The sequence below is a fragment of the Zea mays genome, chromosome 9, assembly GCF_902167145.1.
Source record: "Zea mays cultivar B73 chromosome 9, Zm-B73-REFERENCE-NAM-5.0, whole genome shotgun sequence".
Classification (NCBI taxonomy): domain Eukaryota; kingdom Viridiplantae; phylum Streptophyta; class Magnoliopsida; order Poales; family Poaceae; genus Zea; species Zea mays.
Window position 1 is genome coordinate 34,877,579 of NC_050104.1, and position 22,337 is coordinate 34,899,915.

Here is a 22,337-nt window from a genome sequence, read left to right on the forward strand (position 1 = left end):
GGGTTAACAACAATAAAGTAAACTTACCATTTGGAACATTAGTATCATAAATAGGAGTGACTACATAAATTTAAAGTTGTAGCAATAGCATAGCTACTAAGGTAAAGTATAATTCCCGGGTTTGATCAAGGAATCAGGTTGGAAAGGTTATCTAAATAGGTAACCCGTCAAATTATGCATATATATCCAAAAGAATAAACTTTATTAAATGTATTGTTTGGGATCAAACAGAGAATGCAGAGGGAGAAGTCCACTTGCCTTGCTTATTGAAAACTTGAGACTTCCACGAATCTGAATAGATCTTGATTCATAACTACTAGATCAACCACTGAATATCACACAAACAAACAATAAGAGCAAACACCATTCAATAACATACAACATTCACCATACGTAAAGCTAAAAGAAAGCCTAACGAAAAGAGCGTTCGCTTTTCAAAAACATCACACGCAAGGGTTATAATAAAAAGGTATTCTTTTCAAACATGTGATCTATACTTAATAAAATAAGACATGAGCTTAAAATGTCTTAATTAAACTATACAAATATTAGGTTCACTAATTTAATCTTTTATAAAACATCAAACGCGATACGTCTAAGATAAAGGATTTATAAGACGATAAAACACGTTATAACGATATTAAACATTTTTAACCTTTTAGAATAGTTATAAGTTATATATCTAGGGTTAATGCGTTATGAAATACATTGTTAATTTATGAAGCATTATGGAACATATAATTCATTGTTAAACCTATCACTTATGATAAATTAAGATATAGGTCTAAATAGGTTTTATGTGAAAAGATCATTATTATTACACACCTATTTTATGAAAAACTAGGTTATAGGCCCTTAAGTGGATTTTCATGCAAAAGATAATGAACAAATGACTATCTTTTATTTTTATTAGAAAGTACATGGCATATATTCTTTATTAAAATAGCTATATACAAAACAATATGTAAACTAACATTTTTAGTTATTATAAAAGAACATGAACACTAATTTCATTATTTTATTCTTTAGGAGAAACTAAGTGATTTATACAACATGGTCTAAATGTGATGCAATGATTAATCAAGCCTATATAACTAGTTATGCACAAGTTGATAATAGGTTTGACTAATAAATTATGAGAAAGGATACTTAATCTTTTAATTATCTTTAGTTTTAATTTAGGAACAAATGATCTATATCGTTAAAAAGAAACTATGTTCAACAATATACAAACTATTTTTGTTACTAATATTATGAAGACGTGAGCACTTTAAATAAGCGATTTTAACTTCATTTGAAAACTTTATTCTTTCTTAGTGTGAACAGACAATATTTATGCATATAACACTTTTATTATAAATCTGAATAACATTTTATGAATAAAGATAATCATATAATTTTTTATCTAATGTTTTTGTTATGAAAATGTGGTCTAAAATTCCTTTTAACTTCATACTTAGAAAACTGCGTATAAATTTACTATGATTCAAATAAATTTTATGAACTTAAAAATTGATGAAAAACAATAATTAAAATGATTAATCACATTTTTATAAAATTAGTAAATTTATAATTAATTTATTGGAACATTAAGTATTACTTTTTTATATATAACTAAGTTTAGCGCAATGGCTAGATCATAATTATTTGCATAATATATGGTTGTATGAAAGATGGGCTTTCTTCTACCTTTGGTCGGCACAGAGCAGAGACGGCTGGGCACCGGCGATGGGGCTTCATCGAGGTTGATGGCAACAAAAAACAGATGACGACCGGCGAACATGGACAGACGACATCGTGGCATTGAACAACGACGAGTGCGACAACAGCAGTGGCGAGTACGACACGGCAACGGCGGGGCACTCAGCGATGTGTGGTGTGACAACGGCCCAAGTTCCGGCGATGGTGCTGTAGTAGCAGAGAGCAGCACAATGATGACACGAACAAGTGCTTGGCGCACAGCAATAGGGAGCAGGGGCTTCGGCGATGTATCGGCGGTGCTCGAGGTGAACTTCAACGAGCTGTGTTGACAACAGCTAGAAGGCGAACACAACGACAGTGCGGATAACAGGCGTGCGAGTGACAAATGATGGTGAGGGCGACAGCTTCGATAGGGACGAAGGCGAGGAGGCTGTTTGAGCAGAGCAGGATGTTGGTGTCACGGTGGCGAACTCCGGCGAGGTCGATGCGCAGAACAGAGACCAGCTGGGCGCGTGGGCGACGAGCTACAATGGCACAGCAATACGCTGTCGCGAGGCGAGCAACGACGTGGCTCTGCGCAGTGGGCGAGCAATAAAGAGGAGGAATGGCGAGCAGGGGCAGGGGCTCAGCAGCGCTTTATACCCACGGGCTAGCATACGAGAGGGCGTCGGAAGGAGAAACGGCGCTGCACAAATGCTCGGCATCTATTGAAGGTAGCTGGTGACTGGACAAGAAACTGACGTGGTTAATGGAGAGGAATTAGTCACGAGAAACTGTCACGACGAGTAACGGGCGTGGGACAGCTAGGCACTGAGTGCGGTGCGGCAGTCCACTGCCTGGGATGCGAGCAGGCGGGGAACACAAAGCAGCAGTGGCGGGCGACGAGAAGGCAGATTGCGGCGACAGCGCTGCCTAGACCCGTTCGAACAGACGAACAGAGAAGAAGACTGGAGCAGCAGTGGGATCCACCTGCCATTGAAAGAAAGAAAAAGAGAGACCCACAAGTAAGTGATAGAGAGGAGGAAAGGTGAGATGCCTCCTGCCGGTTGAGTGGGCTGAGCTTGAGGGGTCGGCTAGACTAGGAAGCTCATCCGTTCATTTTGCAGTTTTGTTTTGTTTTTATTTTTTTTTAATTTCGAAATTCATTTCATTTCTTTTTTTCTTTTCTTTTCTGTAGATAAAGAATATATATAATATATAATTAAAAATCCAGAATAAATATAATTTTATTATTAACTTAATAAAACTTATTTCGTATAAATTATTTTAACAGAATTTTATTATTTAAATAAATGTCTCTTCTCATAATGAAATAAAATCAAACAAATAGAATTTTGTATTTACTTACAAACTAAAAGTATTAATATACATATTTTCCAAAAATATTATTTTAGCACTACATTATTGTTTTGTAAAAATGAGATTTTTCTTCAGAAGATCAAATCCATAAATTGAATTTGCAAATCAATTCAAACAAAACATATGCTTCGGCATGAGTGCAACAAACAATTGGTAAATTTATCCAATCACGAAATTATTCAATACATTTATATTACCATTTTATTATTAGAAATCATAAGTATCTTCCCTTTTTATTGAAAACTAATAACTTAAACTGGTTTGTTTTTAGGTGATGGATTTAGAGTGTTACAAAATCTACCCCCTAAAAAGAATCTCGTCCTCGAGATTAAGGAAGGCTAGCAAGAAAACAAAGGTGATATATGGTTACTCGTAGGTTCTTGGTTCACACTTTAACTCTTCTAAATGTAAAGAACTCATTGTTTCTTTGCTCCGCAGTGAATACTAACCAGGCGACCTTCATCATCGCACTTATAAAACGGTTGGTCTTCTGAATTATTGCTTAGGTTATGCTTGGCAGCTTTCTTCTTTAGTTGGTCTAGACGCTTCTTGGGGCATTCGTGAATAATATGTCCTTCATTTTTTGCAGTAGTAGCAAGCACCTCTTGCTTTGAGTTCTTTGCGAGTCAACTTTTCTTGACCAACCGGTGATGAGGGATGATTGGGTGTCTGTATCTCATATAGCTGAGTCTGGCTTGATTCTTCTGTTTGGGTATCCATGTGTTTCGGAGTTTTTTGCTCGTGGTTGAGGTGGACCACTCATATATCCAAACATTTTTCTATTCCTTTTGTTGTTCTTCACGATGTTGATGGAAGTTTCTGTGCATTTTGGTTCATATCCCATGTCTGGAGACTGAGATAGCTTTATCTCGGGGGTGATCTGTAGTGAACTCTTCTCAGGACAGTTATGGAAGTAATGACCTTCACGACCACATTGATAGCAAGACTTTCTTGAAGTAATTTCTTGACTTTTTCCATGTTTCCACTTTTGTTTCTTGGAACTGATGCGACGACGAGGCTGAAGCTGTGTGCAGGTGATAGTCCATCCATCAATGTAACACTCATTTGCTTCTTTTTGGAGCTGGGCATCCTTGTGATGTTTCCTTTTTGGATAACCTGCCAATTCATCGTCTGACAGTGTATCTGCTATTAGTTGTTCTTGGGAAGACCATTGACTTTTTATACCAGAAAATAAAATTCGGTTCTTCTGTTTTGTAGTTTCACTTTCGTTCGTACTGATCTGGCGACAAGGAATTCCATAGTACTCACAACAACAACATGTTCCATGATCATTTGTCTGTTGGTGTGCATCCTTTTGTTCATCAGTTGTTTCATTTCTAGTGACGTTTCGACTTGCCAACACTTGCTGGTATGAGGAGGTGAGTTACGATACATTCTGTATTACAAGAGCTTGTGCATGTAACAGCTTTTCTAAGTCAACTATCGAGGGTGATGTTGTGGTTGATGTCATATGGTTATCGGTAGTCTGCTCATGTGCTATAAATTCTGCTAAATCAACTTGTAGGAGTCTAGCTACCACTTGAGATGTTGCTTGCAGAAACTGAGCATGTGCCTTCTTGAACTGTTCCATCTGATCCTTAGCTAGAGGAGTTGCCAACACAATGTATTCTTTGCACTTAGTGACATCACTTGCAGTTGACATTCCAAGGACTGACATCTGTATGGGTATGGAAGAATGGAAGGGACGAGAGGGTTGAGCAAAGACAGATTATAGAGAGCAGAGAAAACCCATCTATCTAAGGTTTTACCTAGCTAACTGATGTCATTGTGGACAAAAGTCACACAATACACCAACAATCATTTCAAAGAAGCAAATCAAACATGAACACAAAGGACAATGAATTCAAGCATACCAGCACAACACAATCCAATTCTTCTCATTCAACCAAAACAAAAGGTGAGACAAGGTTTGGAATAAGAAAGATATTATAAAGTCAAGGAGTCAGGTAAGAATTATCAAGGAGTTAGACAAGACCAAAACATTATTGTTAATGACCAATAATGAAATAAGATAACCACTAACTAGTGAAGCGAGGATAAATTATACAACCAAGGATATGAGAAAGTTTTTTTTCTTTTTTTAAGGATACAAAATACAAGGGCATTATCAAGTAGAGATACAAAGGGTTCAATATCTCGAGGTAGATATTGTCCAAGGATGACAATACAATGGCAAGAAAACAAATGTATAAGAATTCAATAGGGAGAAAGCATTATCAAGGAGAAAAGTAGAGAGGCAAAAGTTTATTATATCAAGGTAGATATTGTCCAAGGATGACAATACAATGGCAAGAAAACAAAAGTATAAGAAGTCAAGGGTTATATAGCAATATTAGGGATTAGAAAACCACTATAATATAATGTCGTCTTTACCGATCTAGTCGAAAATCTTAATACTAAAGAATAATCCTATCAACCTAGCCAAGAAGTCAAATAATAGATCCAGGGGATCCATAACAAAACTTCTTGCAGAGTGAGGATAAGATAGAGAATAGGGCATCGTCGATAGCTTTGAGAGGGTTTCTTCTGGCAAACTTCGCTTCAAGTTCCGCAATCCTAGCTTGATCATCTTGCAATGCTTCTCATTAGAACCTTCTAATAGACCAAAAATCAGACAAGAAGGGTTGAAGATAAAAGAGACGAGGTTTTATATAAAGTAAATTTTTATGGAGGAAAATATATCAGGCTTTGAAATACTGACTGTGCTTTCCATTTCTAACTAATCTAGCGACCTACAGTCACATTGCTTTGATACCACTTCTGTCACACCCGTTTCCGAGGGCACAGCCGGGTGCATAGCATATGTGTGCCAGGATCTATTTCCACACATATGTTGACGTCACAAGTGTAATATATCAAAAGAACAATGCATAAAATCGTAAATAACGATTATATTAACATATTACACTTCGAACAGACATAATGTCTTAACCTTTATTCATCAAAGTACAACGAGACATGGACATCCATCCACAGGAAGATGACCGGTGGTATCACTAGACTAGCATCCATGGAGCTTAGCATTATATCTTCATCTGCAACTTCTGATCAAAATTAAGCAAGGGTGAGCTCACTTATGGTCGGGGCTCAGCAAGTGGGGGAAAAACTAATGCAAGTCTAACAAGGTGAGGCTGAGGTTGAGCAGTAAGCATTTTAGTTGGTTAACATTTTATTAACAACACCTGTCTTACTAATAAGTGTGAATCCCAAGTATTCCCATTAAACAAAGGTACAAGAGTATATCAAAAACACTTAAGTGAAACCACTTAAGCAAACCATTGGCAGATCATCGGATCTCGATTTATTTCCATCTTCAAGTTCAATTATCATGTGAGGAGTCCAGGCTGCTCATAACCATGAGCACGGCTGATATATCAGTTTTACACTCTGTAGAGGTGGCGCATCTTTACCCATGAGTCGTGATTCCCTTCTAGCTCGGGTTAGCTAGACCCGTATTCACTTCCGAGGTGAATGACCAGGGTCTCACTACGAGGCTTCTCCCTAGAGTCATCATTACGCAAATGCTGGAAATGGTCAAACTGCATAAGGCACACCTACCGTAACCAACTTATAGTCCAAACTACAGGGTAAAGCTTTGGGAACTATGCCCGTATCCAATCTGCCTGAGCCAGAACTATAAGAGCTTGCCAGATGCCCCTGTTCCTGTCGACCACGACCAGCACCCAACATAAGACTTCCCTAGTTATTTAGCCAAGACTAGAGCCATGATAGTTCTCATGGTAGCACTGTTTTCCCGGGTGGTCACTCCATGTTCCAATTAATATGCAATAATCTTGTTTAACCACCGGGTTAACAACAATAAAGTAAACTTACCATTTGGAACATTAGTATCATAAATAGGAGTGACTGCATAAATTTAAAGTTGTAGCAATAGCATAGCTACTAAGGTAAAGTATAATTCCCGGGTTTGATCAAGGAATCAGGTTGGAAAGGTTATCTAAATAGGTAACCCGTCAAATTATGCATATATATCCAAAAGAATAAACTTTATTAAATGTATTGTTTGGGATCAAACAGAGAATGCAGAGGGAGAAGTCCACTTGCCTTGCTTATTGAAAACTTGAACTCTTCCACGAATCTGAATAGATCTTGATTCATAACTACTAGATCAACCACTAAATATCACACAAACAAACAATAAGAGCAAATACCATTCAATAACATACAACATTCACCATACGTAAAGTTAAAAGAAAGCCTAACAAAAAGAGCGTTCGCTTTTCAAAAACATCACACGCAAGGGTTATAATAAAAAGGTATTCTTTTCAAACATGTGATCTATACTTAATAAAATAAGACATGAGCTTAAAATGTCTTAATTAAACTATACAAATATTAGGTTCACTAATTTAATCTTTTATAAAACGTCAAACGCGATACGTCTAAGATAAAGGATTTATAAGACGATAAAACACGTTATAACGATATTAAACATTTTTAACCTTTTAGAATAGTTATAAGTTATATATCTAGGGTTAATGCGTTATGAAATACATTGTTAATTTATGAAGCATTATGGAACATATAATTCATTGTTAAACCTATCACTTATGATAAATTAAGATATAGGTCTAAATAGGTTTTATGTGAAAAGATCATTATTATTACACACCAATTTTATGAAAAACTAGGTTATAGGCCCTTAGGTGGATTTTCATGCAAAAGATAATGAACAAATGACTATCTTTTATTTTTATTAGAAAGTACATGGCCTATATTCTTTATTAAAATAGCTATATACAAAACAATATGTAAACTAACATTTTTAGTTATTATAAAAGAACATGAACACTAATTTCATTATTTTATTCTTTAGGAGAAACTAAGTGATTTATACAACATGGCCTAAATGTGATGCAATGATTAATCAAGCCTATATAACTAGTTATGCACAAGTTGATAATAGGTTTGACTAATAAATTATGAGAAAGGATACTTTATCTTTTAATTATATTTAGTTTTAATTTAGGAACAAATGATCTATATCATTAAAAAGAAACTATGTTCAACAATATACAAACTATTTTTGTTACTAATATTATGAAGACGTGAGCACTTTAAATAAGCGATTTTAACTTCATTTGAAAACTTTATTCTTTCTTAGTGTGAACAGACAATATTTATGCATATAACATTTTTATTATAAATCTGAATAACATTTTATGAGTAAAGATAATCATATAATTATTTATCTAATGTTTTTGTTATGAAAATGTGGTCTAAAATTCCTTTTAACTTCATACTTAGAAAACTGCGTATAAATTTACTATGATTCAAATAAATTTTATGAACTTAAAAATTGATGAAAAAACAATAATTAAAATGATTAATCACATTTTTATAAAATTAGTAAATTTATAATTAATTTATTGGAACACTAAGTATTACTTTTTTATATATAACTAAGTTTAGCGCAATGGCTAGATCATAATTATTTGCATAATATATGGTAGTATGAAATATGGGCTTTCTTCTACCTTTGGTCGGCACAGAGCTGAGACGGCTGGGCACAGGCGATGGGGCTTCATCGAGGTTGATGGCAACAAACAGATGACGACCGGCGAACATGGATAGACGACGTCGTGGCGTTGAACAACGACGAGTGCGATAGCAGCAGTGGCGAGTAGGACACGGCAACGGCGGGGCACTCAACGATGTGTGGTGTGACAACGGCTCAAGTTCCGGCGATGGTGCGGTAGTAGCAGAGAGCAGCACGATGATGACACGAACAAGTGCTTGGCGCACAGCAATAGGGAGCAGGGGCTTCGGCGACGGATCGGCGGTACTCGAGGTGAACTTCAACGAGCTGTGTTGACAACAGCTAGAAGGCGAACACAACGACAGTGCGGATAACAGGCGCGCGAGTGACAAATGATGGTGAGGGCGACAGCTTCGATAGGGACGAAGGCGAGGAGGCTGTGTGAGCAGAGCAGGATGTTGGTGTCACGGTGGTGAACTCCGGCGAGGTCGATGCGCAGAACAGAGACCAGATGGGCGCGTGGGCGACGAGCGGCAATGGCACAGCAATACGCTGTCGCGAGGCGAGCAACGGCGTGGCTCTGCGCAGTGGGCGAGCAATAAAGAGGAGGAATGGCGAGCAGGGGCAGGGGCTCAGCAGCGCTTTATAGCCACGGGCTAGCATACGAGAGGGCGTCGGAAGGAGAAACGGCGCTGTACAAATGCTCGGCATCTATTGAAGGTAGCTGGTGACTGGACAAGAAACTGACGTGGTTAATGGAGAGGAATTAGTCACGAGAAACTGTCACGACGAGTAACGGGCGTGGGACAGCTAGGCACCGAGTGCGGTGCGGCAGTCCACTGCCTGGGATGCGAGCAGGCGGGGAAGACAAAGCAGCAGTGCCGGGCGACGTGAAGGCAGATTGCGGCGACAGCGCTGCCTAGACCGGTTCGAACAGACGAACAGAGAAGAAGACTGGAGCAGCAGTGGGATCCACCTGCCATTGAAAGAAAGAAAAAGAGAGAGAGACCCACGAGTAAGTGATAGAGAGGAGGAAAGGTGAGATGCCTCCTGCCTGTTGAGTGGGCTGAGCTTGAGGGGTCGGCTAGACTAGGAAGCTCATCCGTTCATTTTGCAGTTTTGTTTTTATTTTTTTAAATTTCGAAATTCATTTCTTTTCTTTTTTTTCTTTTCTTTTGAGAAAGAATATATATAATATATAATTAAAAATCCAGAATAAATATAATTTTATTATTAACTTAATAAAACTTATTTCGTATAAACTATTTTAAGAGAATTTTATTATTTAAATAAATGGCTCTTCTCATAATGAAATAAAATCAAACAAATAGAATTTTGTATTTACTTACAAACTAAAAGTATTAATATACATATTTTCCAAAAATATTATTTTAGCACTACATTATTGTTTTGTAAAAATGAGATTTTTCTTCACAAGATCAAATTCATAAATTGAATTTGCAAATCAATTCAAACAAAACATATGCTTCGGCATGAGTGCAACAAACAATTGGTAAATTTATCCAATCACGAAATTATTCAATATATTTATATTACCATTTTATTATTAGAAATCATAAGTATCTTCCCTTTTTATTGAAAACTAATAACTTAAACTGGTTTGTTTTTAGGTGATGGATTTAGAGTGTTACACTCGAGCCCTCGTTGGGAACGCCTTCCGACAAGGCTTCTACTGGCCAACCGCGGTGGCCGACGCCACTAGGATTGTACGCTGCTGCCAGGGGTGTCAATTCTACGCAAGACAGACGCACCTGCCCGCTCAGGCCTTGCAGAGAATACCCATCACCTAGCCGTTTGCTGTATGGGGTCTAGACCTCGTCGGTCCCTTGCAGAAGGCACCCGGGGGCTTCTCGCACCTGCTGGTCGCCATCGACAAATTCTCCAATTGGATCGAGGTCCGACCCCTAACGAGCATCAGGTCCGAGCAGGCGGTGGCTTTCTTCACCAACATCATCCATCGCTTCGGGGTCCCGAATTCCATCATCACCGACAATGGCACCCAGTTCACTGGCAAGATGTTCCTGGACTTCTGCGAGGACCACAACATCCGGGTGGACTGGGCCACCGTGGCTCACCCCATGACAAATGGGCAGGTGGAGCGTGCCAACGGCATGATTCTGCAGGGACTTGAACCGAGGATCTACAACGACCTCAACAAGTTCGGCAAGCGGTGGATGAAGGAACTACCCTCGGTGGTCTGGAGTCTAAGGACGACGCCAAGCCGGGCCACGGGTTTCTCACCGTTTTTTCTAGTCTATGGGGCTGAGGCTATCTTGCCCACAGACTTAGAATACGGTTCCCCGAGGACAAAGGCGTACGACGACCAAAGCAACCAGACCAGCCGAGAAGACTCGCTGGACCAGCTGGAAGAGGCTCAGGACGTGGCCTTGCTACACTCAGCGCGATATCAGCAGTCTCTGCGACGCTACCACGCCCGAGGGGTTCGGCCCCGAGACCTCCAAGTGGGAGACTTGGTGCTTCGGCTGTGGCAAGACGCCCGAGGGCGCCACAAGCTTACTCCTCCCTAGGAGGGGCCATTCATCATCGCCAAGATTTTGAAGCCCAGAACGTACAAGCTGACCAACAATCAAGGCGAGGCCTACAACAACGCTTGGAACATCCGACAGCTACGTCGCTTTTACCCTTAAGATGTTTTCAAGTCGTTCATATGCCTCGTTTTCTTTACATACACAAATAGAGTCTAACCGTCAAGGAAGGGTCAGCCTTGCCTCGGCGAAGCCCGACCATCCCTCGGGGGCTAGAAGGGGGAACCCCCTCTGCGTCAAAATTTTCCTCGGAAAAAGTCTTTCTGCCAGAAACATCTTTCGCGCTTTTCGACTGCTTCGATAGCGGGATCCTGAAAACGACGGAGTACACGTAAGCGGCAAGGCCGACCGAGTCGAGGGACTCCTACTCCTCCGGGATACGGATACCTCACTCATCACCTTCTGCGATAAGTAACTCATGCTTGGATAAGCGATTCTGCGGACCGAACAAGTCTTAACGCTCGAAAACTTTTCTGCCAGAACGATTTTCGTGCCTTCTCGACTATATCGATAACAGAATCCTACGAACGAGTAAGAGTGCACGTAAGCGGCGAGGCCGACCGAGCCGAGGGACTCCTACGCCTCCGGGATACGGATACCTCACTCATCACCTTCCGTGAAAAGTAACTCTCGCTCGGATAAACGATTCTACTACCGACGAACAAGTCCTGATACTCGAAACAAGAGGAAAGGAAACACAGCTTTACAACACGACAATAATATGTTTGGGCCTCGGCGGCCGCGAAAAAACATACGCACACTACAGACAAACTCTCCGTGCAGGTTCAGACATCAACAGAGGGAGCAGCAGCACCCTTGGCGTCGTCTCCACCTTCAGCGGAATCTGGCCCGGCCTCGGACGGCGGCACGGGCGGAAGGATCTCCACCTCGAAGGAGGACGCCAGCACCAAGCTCGGGCCGTCATAGCCAAGGTCTCCGCAAGGGTCCCGGCCCGAGCAGATACCTCGACCGGCCGCTCCGTAGCCTCAGCCAGCTGTCCCCCGAGGACATCAGCCCGGCTCACGGCCTCGGCAGCATGACTCCGAGGTTGGTCCCGCTAGCGGACGACCTGGCCAAGCTCCAGCCGCCGCTGCTGCACCTCCTCGGCCAGGGAGGCCACGTGCTCCCGGGCCAACGAAGCTTCTTCTCGAACCGACTCCGCCTCTGTCCATGCTGACACCGCTGCCTCCGGCTCCAGCTCATCGCAGAGCAGCCGAGGGTTCTATAACTGAGCAGGAGAAGCCTTGGGCGGCAAGGCCGACCAAGCCGAGGGACTCCTACGCCTCTGGGATACGGATACCTCACTCGTCACCTTCCGCACAGGGCAACTCACACTCGGTTAAGCGGTTCAGCTAGCCGACAGGCGAGTCCTAGTGCTCGAAATGAGGAAGAAACACGGTATTACACTCAAATACCTAGATGTTCAGGCCTCGATAGCCACAATGAACAAACACCGGCACTCAAGGTGCCATTACAAACGGAACTCCGGTTCCACTCCCGCAGGTATGAACAACCTCCACATCGGAGGGCCTGCAGGACGACAAACTCCGGGTGGCTCGCCGCCGACCACTGCAGCAGCGTCAACGACCTCCGTCTCGGATGGCAAGACAGCTGCAGCGACGACCTCAGGGCAAACGCTGCTGCTGGAGGTCCCTCGCCCACGTCCCCACATGAGTGGCAAGGACAAGCCGCCAAGGCCGAAGAGCCAGAGGTCCGACCGCAGGTGGCACCGACGATCTTGTCGGCAGAGAAACCTTCGCTGGCTGCCACCACCTCAGCACCAACGACGGCAGCCACCTGCCCACCAACACCGCACCAGCGAGCACCGGCTGCCCCAAAGCGCACCGGCAGGTCCTCACTCCCGTCCTCGCCGCAAGAACGAGAATGGGACCGTCTCAGAACACGAGTACCGCCCTCGCGGTGTACGACGTGTTGTGTGACCCCCCGGTGCAGCCGGCCACAATCGCCCGGACGGAGGACGGAATGCTGCACCTTGGCCAGGCAGCAGCAGTTCGCCTTCCCCCGCATGGCTGGAGGACGCCTCCTTCGCAGAGCTAGAGGATGGTTTCCACCCCAAGATGCCGGAGGAAAAAGCGGATCGCCAGCCCACGCGAAGGCAGGCCCCGGCTCGCCTCGCCCTCCTCCCCAGCAAGGATGATGAAGATCCTTGAAGCTGAGGGTGGGGCAGAGGCCGGAGCCCGGCTTGCTTCTCCCCACCATCGAACTGGTGGTCACCATCCTGGTTGACCATCGGTGAGGGAATGCAGCCGAGCTGCCTGATGAAAATCCTTGAAGCCGAGCGATGGCTGAAGGGTGCCCACCTCCGTAAGGTTGCGCTCCTCCAACAACAAGACGAAGGCAACGCGGGCGCTCCCCATCCGGGGGCTCGGAAGGTGGAAGGATGCGATGCATGAGGGGAGTGCGAAGGCATGGCTACCGCCCGGGGGGTCGATCCCTTTTTAAAGGCGACTCTCCCCACTCGCGTCCTCATGCGTCCTCAGACGTGTTCCAAGGTCCTCCCCCTACGACACGGGGGCTGGGTCCCACACGTCATGCAAGATGGCCCGGAACAGAAGAAGCCAAACCGCCACGCGTGGAGCGTGTAACCGCCCCGCAGTTACAAGCAATCCTCCATCCTCGCTGAAACCAACGGTTGAAAGGGGGGACCGCCATGCAGGTGGCGTGCAACCGCACCACGGGAACGCACCCCTTCGACTTCAACGCATCCAGCATGGAGGCCCAGGCCACACGTCATGTAACCAGCGCGCCGGTTACTACGTGCGAGAAACTGCACCACCACTTGTGCCAATGTCGCGCCTTCTCGACTGCAGAACCAGTGCCGCGACTCAAGGCAACCCTGCGCGTGGCCCAACAGTGCCAATCGAGCACATCGGTAACGGGTCAGTCAGCCGCGGGGGGAGGCGCGACGTTCGATACGGCCAAAACTGGGCCGGCAGTAATGGTGGCAGCAGGCGAGCGGAAGCAGCAGTCAAGTCTTCTGCAGGCTCACGTCCCCTCCTGGAGCAGCAGGGGAGCCCTCTCCCACGGCGTGAAGACGACGCACCCGTGTTCCGTCCCTCGAATGGCTCGCGCAACGACCTCCCCGCGAACCATCCGTCCCGTCGCATTAACTTCGCGGCAGGGCAAGCGACACCTTTGGCAGGCGAAGCGGGCGACGTTTCACCTCCGCCATGACGACCGCGTCAAAAAAGGTGTGCCACACCGTTTAAATTCATATCCTTTTCTTCTTCCCCTTTCTCTCTCTTGCTACAAGGACCGGGAAAGGGGATATTTGGAAAGGGATCCTTCTCCGCGAAGGAAGCGGGCCCCGAGCCCTCCTACTAATCAGAGGTTCGAAGGCTGGCCCCTCTGAAGGGTTCGACAGCCGCCCCAGAGCACTCGGGCTTCAGGCTCATTACTGATCAGAGGTTCGAAGGCTGGCCCCTCGGAAGTGTTCGACAGCCGCCTCAGAGCACTCGGGCTCCGTGCCCACTACTGATCAGGGGTTCGAAGGCTGGCCCCTCGGAAGGGTTCGACAGTCGCCCCAGAGCACGCAGGGCGAGGGATGACTCTGGGTACGTCCGATACATGGCCGAGGCTCGGGCTACGCTCCCGAGGTACCCTAGGACATTTCTGAGACCAGCAGGAGCGATTTTGTAACGGAATCCCATCAGAGGGAGGCATCGAGCCCTCGGACCCTATCAAACGGGACCGGGTCCAGCAAATCACGTGCAGGTACTTTTGGAGCGCGCCTCTGGGCCACTAGCCGACCCTTATCGAACGGGGCACGGGCGTCCACTCGGATCACCCGTTAGCAACTCACTGGAGACACCATGTTCGGCGCCCTCTGAGGGCAACATGGCGCTTTCCCCCCCTCCTCCTTGCGGAAAGGCGACGAAGGGGCGTATGATAAAAGCCGAGTCAGTCCTTGATTGTCCTCTCGCTCTGTGCAGAGGCTCGGGGGCTGCTCTCGCAAACCCGGCTTCGGCCAAACTGTTGACAGCGTCAACAAACCAGCCTGAAAACTCGGAACCTGACCATGCACCCGGGCTACGATCAGATCGCATGAGGGAACAACTAGACTGACCAAGGCATCGCGAAAGGCATTAAGACCTCAGAGGAGTCAAACCAGTCCTCCGAGGCCTCGGGGGCTACACCCGGCGGGTGCGCTCGCGCGCACCCACCGGAACAAAGTGTAACCAAGAAAGGCTGGTCCCCTCGCAAAAAAGTGCGACAAAGCCTCCAAGTGAGTACCAACACTCCCTTTGAGGCTCGGGGGCTACTGCCTTTGAGGCTCGGGGGCTACTGTCGGGTACCATAATTAGGGGTACCCCCAACACTCCTAAACTCGGCTGGTAATCACCATCAGCATAAACTGCAGAGACTGATGGGCGCAATTCAGGTCAAGGCATCGTCTACTCAAGGGACTCAATCTCGCCTCGCCCGAGCCCAGCCTCGGGCGAGAACAGTAGTCCCAGGCGAATTCACGCCTCGCCCGAGGGCCTCCTCAGCAACGGGCGCACCCTCGACTCGCCCGAAGCCCAGCTCGGGCAGGCTTCGTTGCGAAGCAACCTTGGCCAAATCACCTCACCAACCGACCATATCGCAGGCGCATTCAATGCAAGGATCGCCTGGCGCCTTATCCTGACACGCGTGCCTCAGTCAGCAAGGTCAAAGTGACCGCAGTCACTTCGCCCTCCCACTGACTGACCTGACAGGAAAACAGCGCCGCTCGCCCCTCTCCGGCTGTTGTGCCACCCGCCAGGGTGAGCCTGACAGCAGCTGAGTCCAGCCTCAGGCGCCATAGGAAGCTCCGCCTCGCCCGACCTTGGGCCTCGGCCTCAGGAGAAGTCTCCGCCTCGCTCGACCCTAGGGCTCGGCCCCCGCCTCGGACTCGGAAGGTGATCTCCGCCTCGCCCGACCCCAAGGCTCGGCCTCAATCTCGACCTCGGAAGGTGGTCTCCGCCTCGCCCGACCCCAGGGCCCAGCCTCAACCTCGACCTCGGGAGGAATCGCGTCCTCGCCTGACCCCGGCCTCGGCCTCAGGAGGAGTCTCCGCCTCGCCCGACCTTGGGCTCGGACCAACCATGCCGCAGGGGGTACATCATTACCCTACCCCTAGCTAGCTCAGGCTACAGGGGAACAAGACCGGCGTCCCATCCAGGCTCGCCCCGGTAACAAGTAATGATAGCTCCCTGCGTGCGTCCATGACGACGGTGGCTCTCAGCCCCTTACGGAAGCAAGGAGACGTTAGCAAGGTCCCAGCAGCCCCGACAGCTGTGCTTCTACAGGGCTCAAACGCTCCTCTGACGGCCACGACACCGCGTACACAGGACTCTAGCGCCTCTCCAACAGCCATGTTGGCATGTACATAGGGCTCTGGCTCCTCTCTACCGGACACGTTAGCATATTGCTACACCCCCATTGTACACCTGGACCCTCTCCTTGCATCTATAAAAGGAAGGGCCAGGGCCCTCATACGAGAAGGGGGGTCACGCGGGAGGACGGGCTGACGAATCGGCTCACACTCTCTCTCTCTCTCTCTCCCTCACGAACGCTTGTAACCCCTACTGCAAGCGCATCCTCCCTTGGGCACAGGATAACACGAGCCGCGGTTTCTTCCCCCCTTTGTGTTCCATCTCGCGCCAACCCATCTGGGCTGGGGCACACAGCGACAATTTTACTCGTCGGTCTAGGGACCCCCGGGGTCGAAACGCCGACACTAATTACCTTATGATGGTACATGCTAGAATGTCCTGCTATACTGATTCAATCAATCAAAGAAGCAAATCAAGCATTTACCATAAGAACAAACATCCAATTACTTTAAGCAGAGAAAATAATTTTAATTTTTTTCTTAGGTCTCCTATTTCTTTAGGGGGTCATAAATGTAGGATTCCAAAGTGTGAAATCCTCCTTCTCTTAGAATAGAAAAGGTAAGAATAATCAGAGTAGAACAGTAGAAGGTGAGTGTTGGAACTTGCTCTCTTGGGCAAGATGATCCAACGGGGGAGTGAAAGTAATGCAAACAAGGTTTTAGCTCAAGAAGGCAATTGCTCTGTTAATCTAGCCTCTCATGGGCACTATGCGGGGGTATTTATAGGTGCTTGAGTGCCCAGCGTCTTGGATTAAGGACGCATGTGCCCTCAAGCGCCCAGGTTATCCCCGGAATATTCCTATAAAGCAGGGTTACATACTGTAATTACAGAGAAGCCTTTACAAATTAGGCCAGTAATGCGCAGCGGCCACGCGGGGCCTGTTACAATGGGCTGAATTACCCGTGGGCCTTCGTGTTGGACGAGGCCGCGAGATGGGGCGGCCTCATCGTAGGCCTTCGTCTTACGGCGTGTTGGACGAAGGGTGGAGACTGCCAGTCGTCTCGCCTCCGTTGGTGCCGCGAGATTGGCGAAGGCATCGAGCGAAGGGTAGCGTCTTCGCCTTCGCCCCAACATTTGCCCTCCGAGGGACCAGTTCGACTAAGTCATCTGGTGCCGAAGGCATCGCTAGATGGTGGAGACGCTGCCCTCACTCGAAGTGGTTCCACGGGGGTTTTTGATATGACCGTTGATTGACGCCGCACTGTTGGATTGCGGGTTTCCCGAAGCGTCGCATCCTGTGTATAAAAGGGGGTGGGGGCGACGCAGGTTGAAATTTACCTTTCCGCACGCCGCGAAAACCCTAACCTCCTTTTCAAACTACTCGCTTGCTCGCCTGCCCTCCTTGCTCCTGTTCGTCGGAGATCTGGCCCGCGTAAAGCAGACCGCATGTCGCCGCCGACGGTACGTAGCCATGTCGTCTTCCTCCTCGTCTGCTGTGACCACGCCGACGGCCGAGGCATCGACTGAAGATACCTCGAGCACTGTGGCGGCGGCAGAGTTACGACCGGGTGATACGGTGGAATTCGGTGTTTCGCGGATGTCGTTGGTCCACGTGCAAGATATGCAACAGTTGGGATATTTCGGCGGTGGGGTTGGGCGTGTCCCGGGGGCAGAGGAGGTTCCCGAGCCCGAGGGCAAATTGGTTGTTTTTGAGGCATTTTTCATCGATGGCCTTCGTCTGCCTGCACATTGTTTTGTGTCGGAGGTTCTACAGAAGTTCGAAGTCCAGGTTCACCAGCTGACACCTAACGCCGTGGTGGCGCTGGCGAAGTACGTCTGGGCAATGACTTCGTATGGCGGTCAGCCTTTGGTGGAAGTCTTCGCCAAGCAATACTGCCTGCACTGGCAGAAGAGAAAAATTGGACATAAGATTGCACAATTCGGATCGTGCACTTTCACGCCGAAGTCCAGGAAGACTTCGATGGAAGTCGTGGAGCTGGTCCCCTGTGCCCGTAATAAGTGGGGCAACTGGTGGGATTACTGGTTCTATGTTTCAGAGGCCGAAGTCAAAGACCACCCAGGGCTCCCCGCGGCCATTATGTGCTCTCATTATTATGTGGCGTACCCGCCATTTGAAGTAGCGGAGGATGATGAGAATGAAAGGGCCCTTCGGATCGCTGCCCGTACGAGTAGTGGGCGCGATCTAGTTGAGGAATTCATAGGGTATGGGGTGTGGCCCTTGGCGCATGGATGGGCGTTGGGCGAAGTATGCCCTCGCGAGTTGCCCTCCCTGGGTGGGCGGAAAGTGTGAAGTCCACTTTTTGCTTTAGATGTGCGAGGCCGGGATCCTGCCGCGGTCGTGTGCGAAGCGGAGGATGGGGCGGTGCGAATTGTGGGGCGCTACGTGCCGAAGACGGAGGCCCAGCGGAGCTGGGATATACGTGGATCCAACGACCGCCTGAATAGGGTCTTCGAGTTGAATCGCTTACCGTATGGCGGTTATCCTGGGGAAGACGTTGTCGACCGCCGCGGGAAAAAACCAGCGGCTGTGACAGAAGAAGACCCTGCGCAGGAGGCCACCCCAGCCACTAAGAAAAGGAAGCTAGGTACTGCGGTGGGGGAACTGGGGGTCTCTGATAGTTTTGCTATGGAATTGATGGGGACATGCGCGGCCCTCGGGGGAAGGATGTCTTCGCCCGAGCTCCGAGAGTCTTCGGCGCGGATGCTGGAGGTTACCGGGGGTCGATGGCCCAAGAACGTTCTGATCCCCCGCGCGGCTGGCGAAGACTTCTTTACGTCTCGCATGGCTCGTGACTTGAGGGTGTTTCCTTACGGATGGAATATTGCTGCTGTTGTGTCGGCAGTGATGAACAAGGACTGTCAAGATGCTGCGCAGAAGCGTCTGGCGGTCGTCAGGATGGTCGATCCCGTGCGCGAGGCGAAGAGGACGCGGGGGAGCGCAAAGGCTGCAACCTCCAACAGTAGCAAGCCGGTGCCGGGTGCGAAACCAGCTGCGCCCGGAGCCGGCAAAGCGTCAACGGGTGAGAAGGCTGCGGCCGCTGGCGGAACCAAGCCTCCCCCGGGCGGACCTTCGCCCGCGAAGCTGCCTCCGTCGAAGAAGCGTGTTGCTGACTTCGGCACGAATATCGGTGTCGAGGATTATCTGGTTGGTAAGTAATTAGTTTTTAACTAGAGGCATGTTGCAGGGTCGGGCGAGGGACAATTGGTTGTTGTCCCGCCCTCGGTGGCAGCCACCTCGCCATCGGCGGTGGTAAAGGCGAAGGGGGCCACGCAGGACCCGTGGGCCACCTTTTGCGCGAGCCGCGAGATTCTGACAGCCGCTGCCGCTAAGGATGTGGCGGGGACCATGTCCCAGCGGCTGAGGGAAGTGTCTCAGCAGCTGTCGCAGCAGCTGACGCAGGAGCTGAAGCAAGTAAGTTGTGCTGGACTTCGATGTTTGTTGTGTTTTGGCTCATGTTTTTGTGTCTCATGAAGGTTTGGCTTGTGTTTTTGCTAGGCGGCCGACTTTGCCGACCGTGTTGCGTCGGGCGTCCTGACTGCAGACATCGCTGCTGAAGTCGAGAATCTTCGGGCACAGCATGCGGATGCTGTCCGGGATAAGTCGGCTGTGGAGAGCAAAAACCGTAGGCTGGAGGAGAAGGTGGCCGCCCTGGAGGCCGAGAAGGCGGACCTCCGGCGCCGGCTGGCGGAGGAGAGGAGGGAGGCTAACCAGGCCGTCGCTGAAGGGCAGGCTGCGCAAGCGGAGGCTAAGGTGGCGCTGGCGAAGGGTAGCCTCGCCAGCCAGCGCGCCGAGGAGTGGGATGCGAGGTTCAATGCTCTGCGCAGTCGCATGGACAAGGCCGAGACCTCGGTACGCTCAGAAGTCGTGCGGACGCACGCGCAGCTCGCGGAAGCATACCATGATCTGGGTGCGCAGACTACAGATTTCGATGTGCCCGACCGAGAGGCCAGCCTCCGCTTCCTCGAATGGTTGCAGGAGGAGCTGCTGGTGCTCCCGACTATTGTGTAGCGCTTCATGTCCTACGCCTCCCTCGTCACATGCGAGGGGGCCATGAATGCGTTGTCCTGCGAGGGGTGAAAACACTATGAGGTCTTTGACCAATTAGATGAAAACTTTGAGCGTGAAATTTTTAAGGTCGAAGACCCTGTGGTAAAGGATTCGGCGGGGGCACTCTTCGATTGGATGTGGGGTCCTCATGGCCGAGAGGCGATTAGGGAGCGGTCTGACCGGGCGAGGGAGCAGGTAAATCTTGTCTTTTGTTTCGTGTGGTTGAGTGTGGGTAAGTGTGGTTTTGCTGAATGAGTGTGTTGTTGCTGCAGATGGCGCGTGCCGAGGATGTCGAAGACCTTGGAGATCTGAATGGCGCGTGGCCCGAGGCTGAGGTCAACCCGGTGCTGCCCGAGGCTGAGGTCAACCCGGCACTGCCCTCAAAAGCCGGAGAAGGCTCCTCCGCTGCACCTGTGTCTACTGTGTCCGGTGAAGGCTCTTTGCCAGCCCCTGCACCGACAGCGGAGGACCCCCCGAAGGTGGTGGCAGAGCAGGCAGCAGAGGATCCCATGGCTGCGGCCGGGCCTTCGCAGGTGGCTTAGTAGGTGTAGGGGAGATAGTAAATTTTGTCTGTGTTACTGAACCTTGGTTGCTACGCAGGTTCAGGATTTTGGGCCTGCGCACGCAACCGCTACTGACACTGCTAATTTTGTGGCGGCTTCGGCCGTGGTTGCTGAAAATGAATCGGATGATTCCGTGTCTAAGTTTTTTGAGTCTGATGATTCTGGGAGTTCGGTTGTGTGGACATAAGAGTCTTCGGATGAGGATTTGGATTATTTTGTGGCCTTGGATGTGGCTGCGGCGGAGGCTTCTCCGCGTGTGATGGATGCTGAAGTTCTTCCTGGTCTGAGTGCTGGGCGTAGACGGCGAAGGGCGGTGGCGAAGCGGAGAGTTAGTGAGGTGTCGCGGAGTGATGGGCGTCATTGTGGTGAGGTGGAGGGTGGTCGTCTTCGTGTGGACGGGGCTGGTAAACGGGAATTGTTGTCCTCGCCGGCTGGGGCGAGTGTAGGAGAGGGGGAGCTGCGGAATCTTTTTGAGGGTGAAGAGCTAAGGATAATGCTGTTTAACTACAGGGAGATGGGCATCATCCCGAAGGTTGAACCATTGTAAGGTGTGATGCCCTCGCTGCATGTATGTAACTATAATTTGTATGATGAGGCTGTGTGCCTTCGCTGACCCGGCCGTGCCCGTAGGGGACTTGTGCACTTGATCTAGCGCATTTATTGTGTTGGTCTGGTTGCATCCTTAGTCGGTTTTTGCACGGAGGGTCCGGTTGCACCCTTAGGTGACTTTTACACGGATAGTCTTTTGAGGAGGACTTCGATTTTGCGCACTTGTTGTGCTAGTCCGGCTGCACCCTTAGGCGACTTTTGCACGGATAGTCTTTTGAGGAAGACTTCGATTTTGCGCACTTGTTGTGCTAGTTCGGCTGCACCCTTAGGCGACTTTTGCACGGATAGTCTTTTGAGGAAGACTTCGATTTTGCGCACTTGTTGTGCTAGTCCGGCTGCACCCTTAGGCGACTTTTGCACGGATAGTCTTTTGAGGAAGACTTCGATTTTGCGCACTTGTTGTGCTAGTCCAGCTGCACCCTTAGGCGACTTTTGCGTGGAGTGTCGCACGCGAGGGTAGCTAGCGCTGCCCCTCACGGTGACTTCGTTGTGGTCGAATGCCGAAGACCGTCGATGCGGTCTTTTTCGACGTTGCTTTAATTTTTTGCAGGGGAATTTTTTTCCCTGTATATTACATGGCTCCACCTCATTAAAAACCTCACCCCCTGGAGGAAAAGAGTGCGGGCCAAA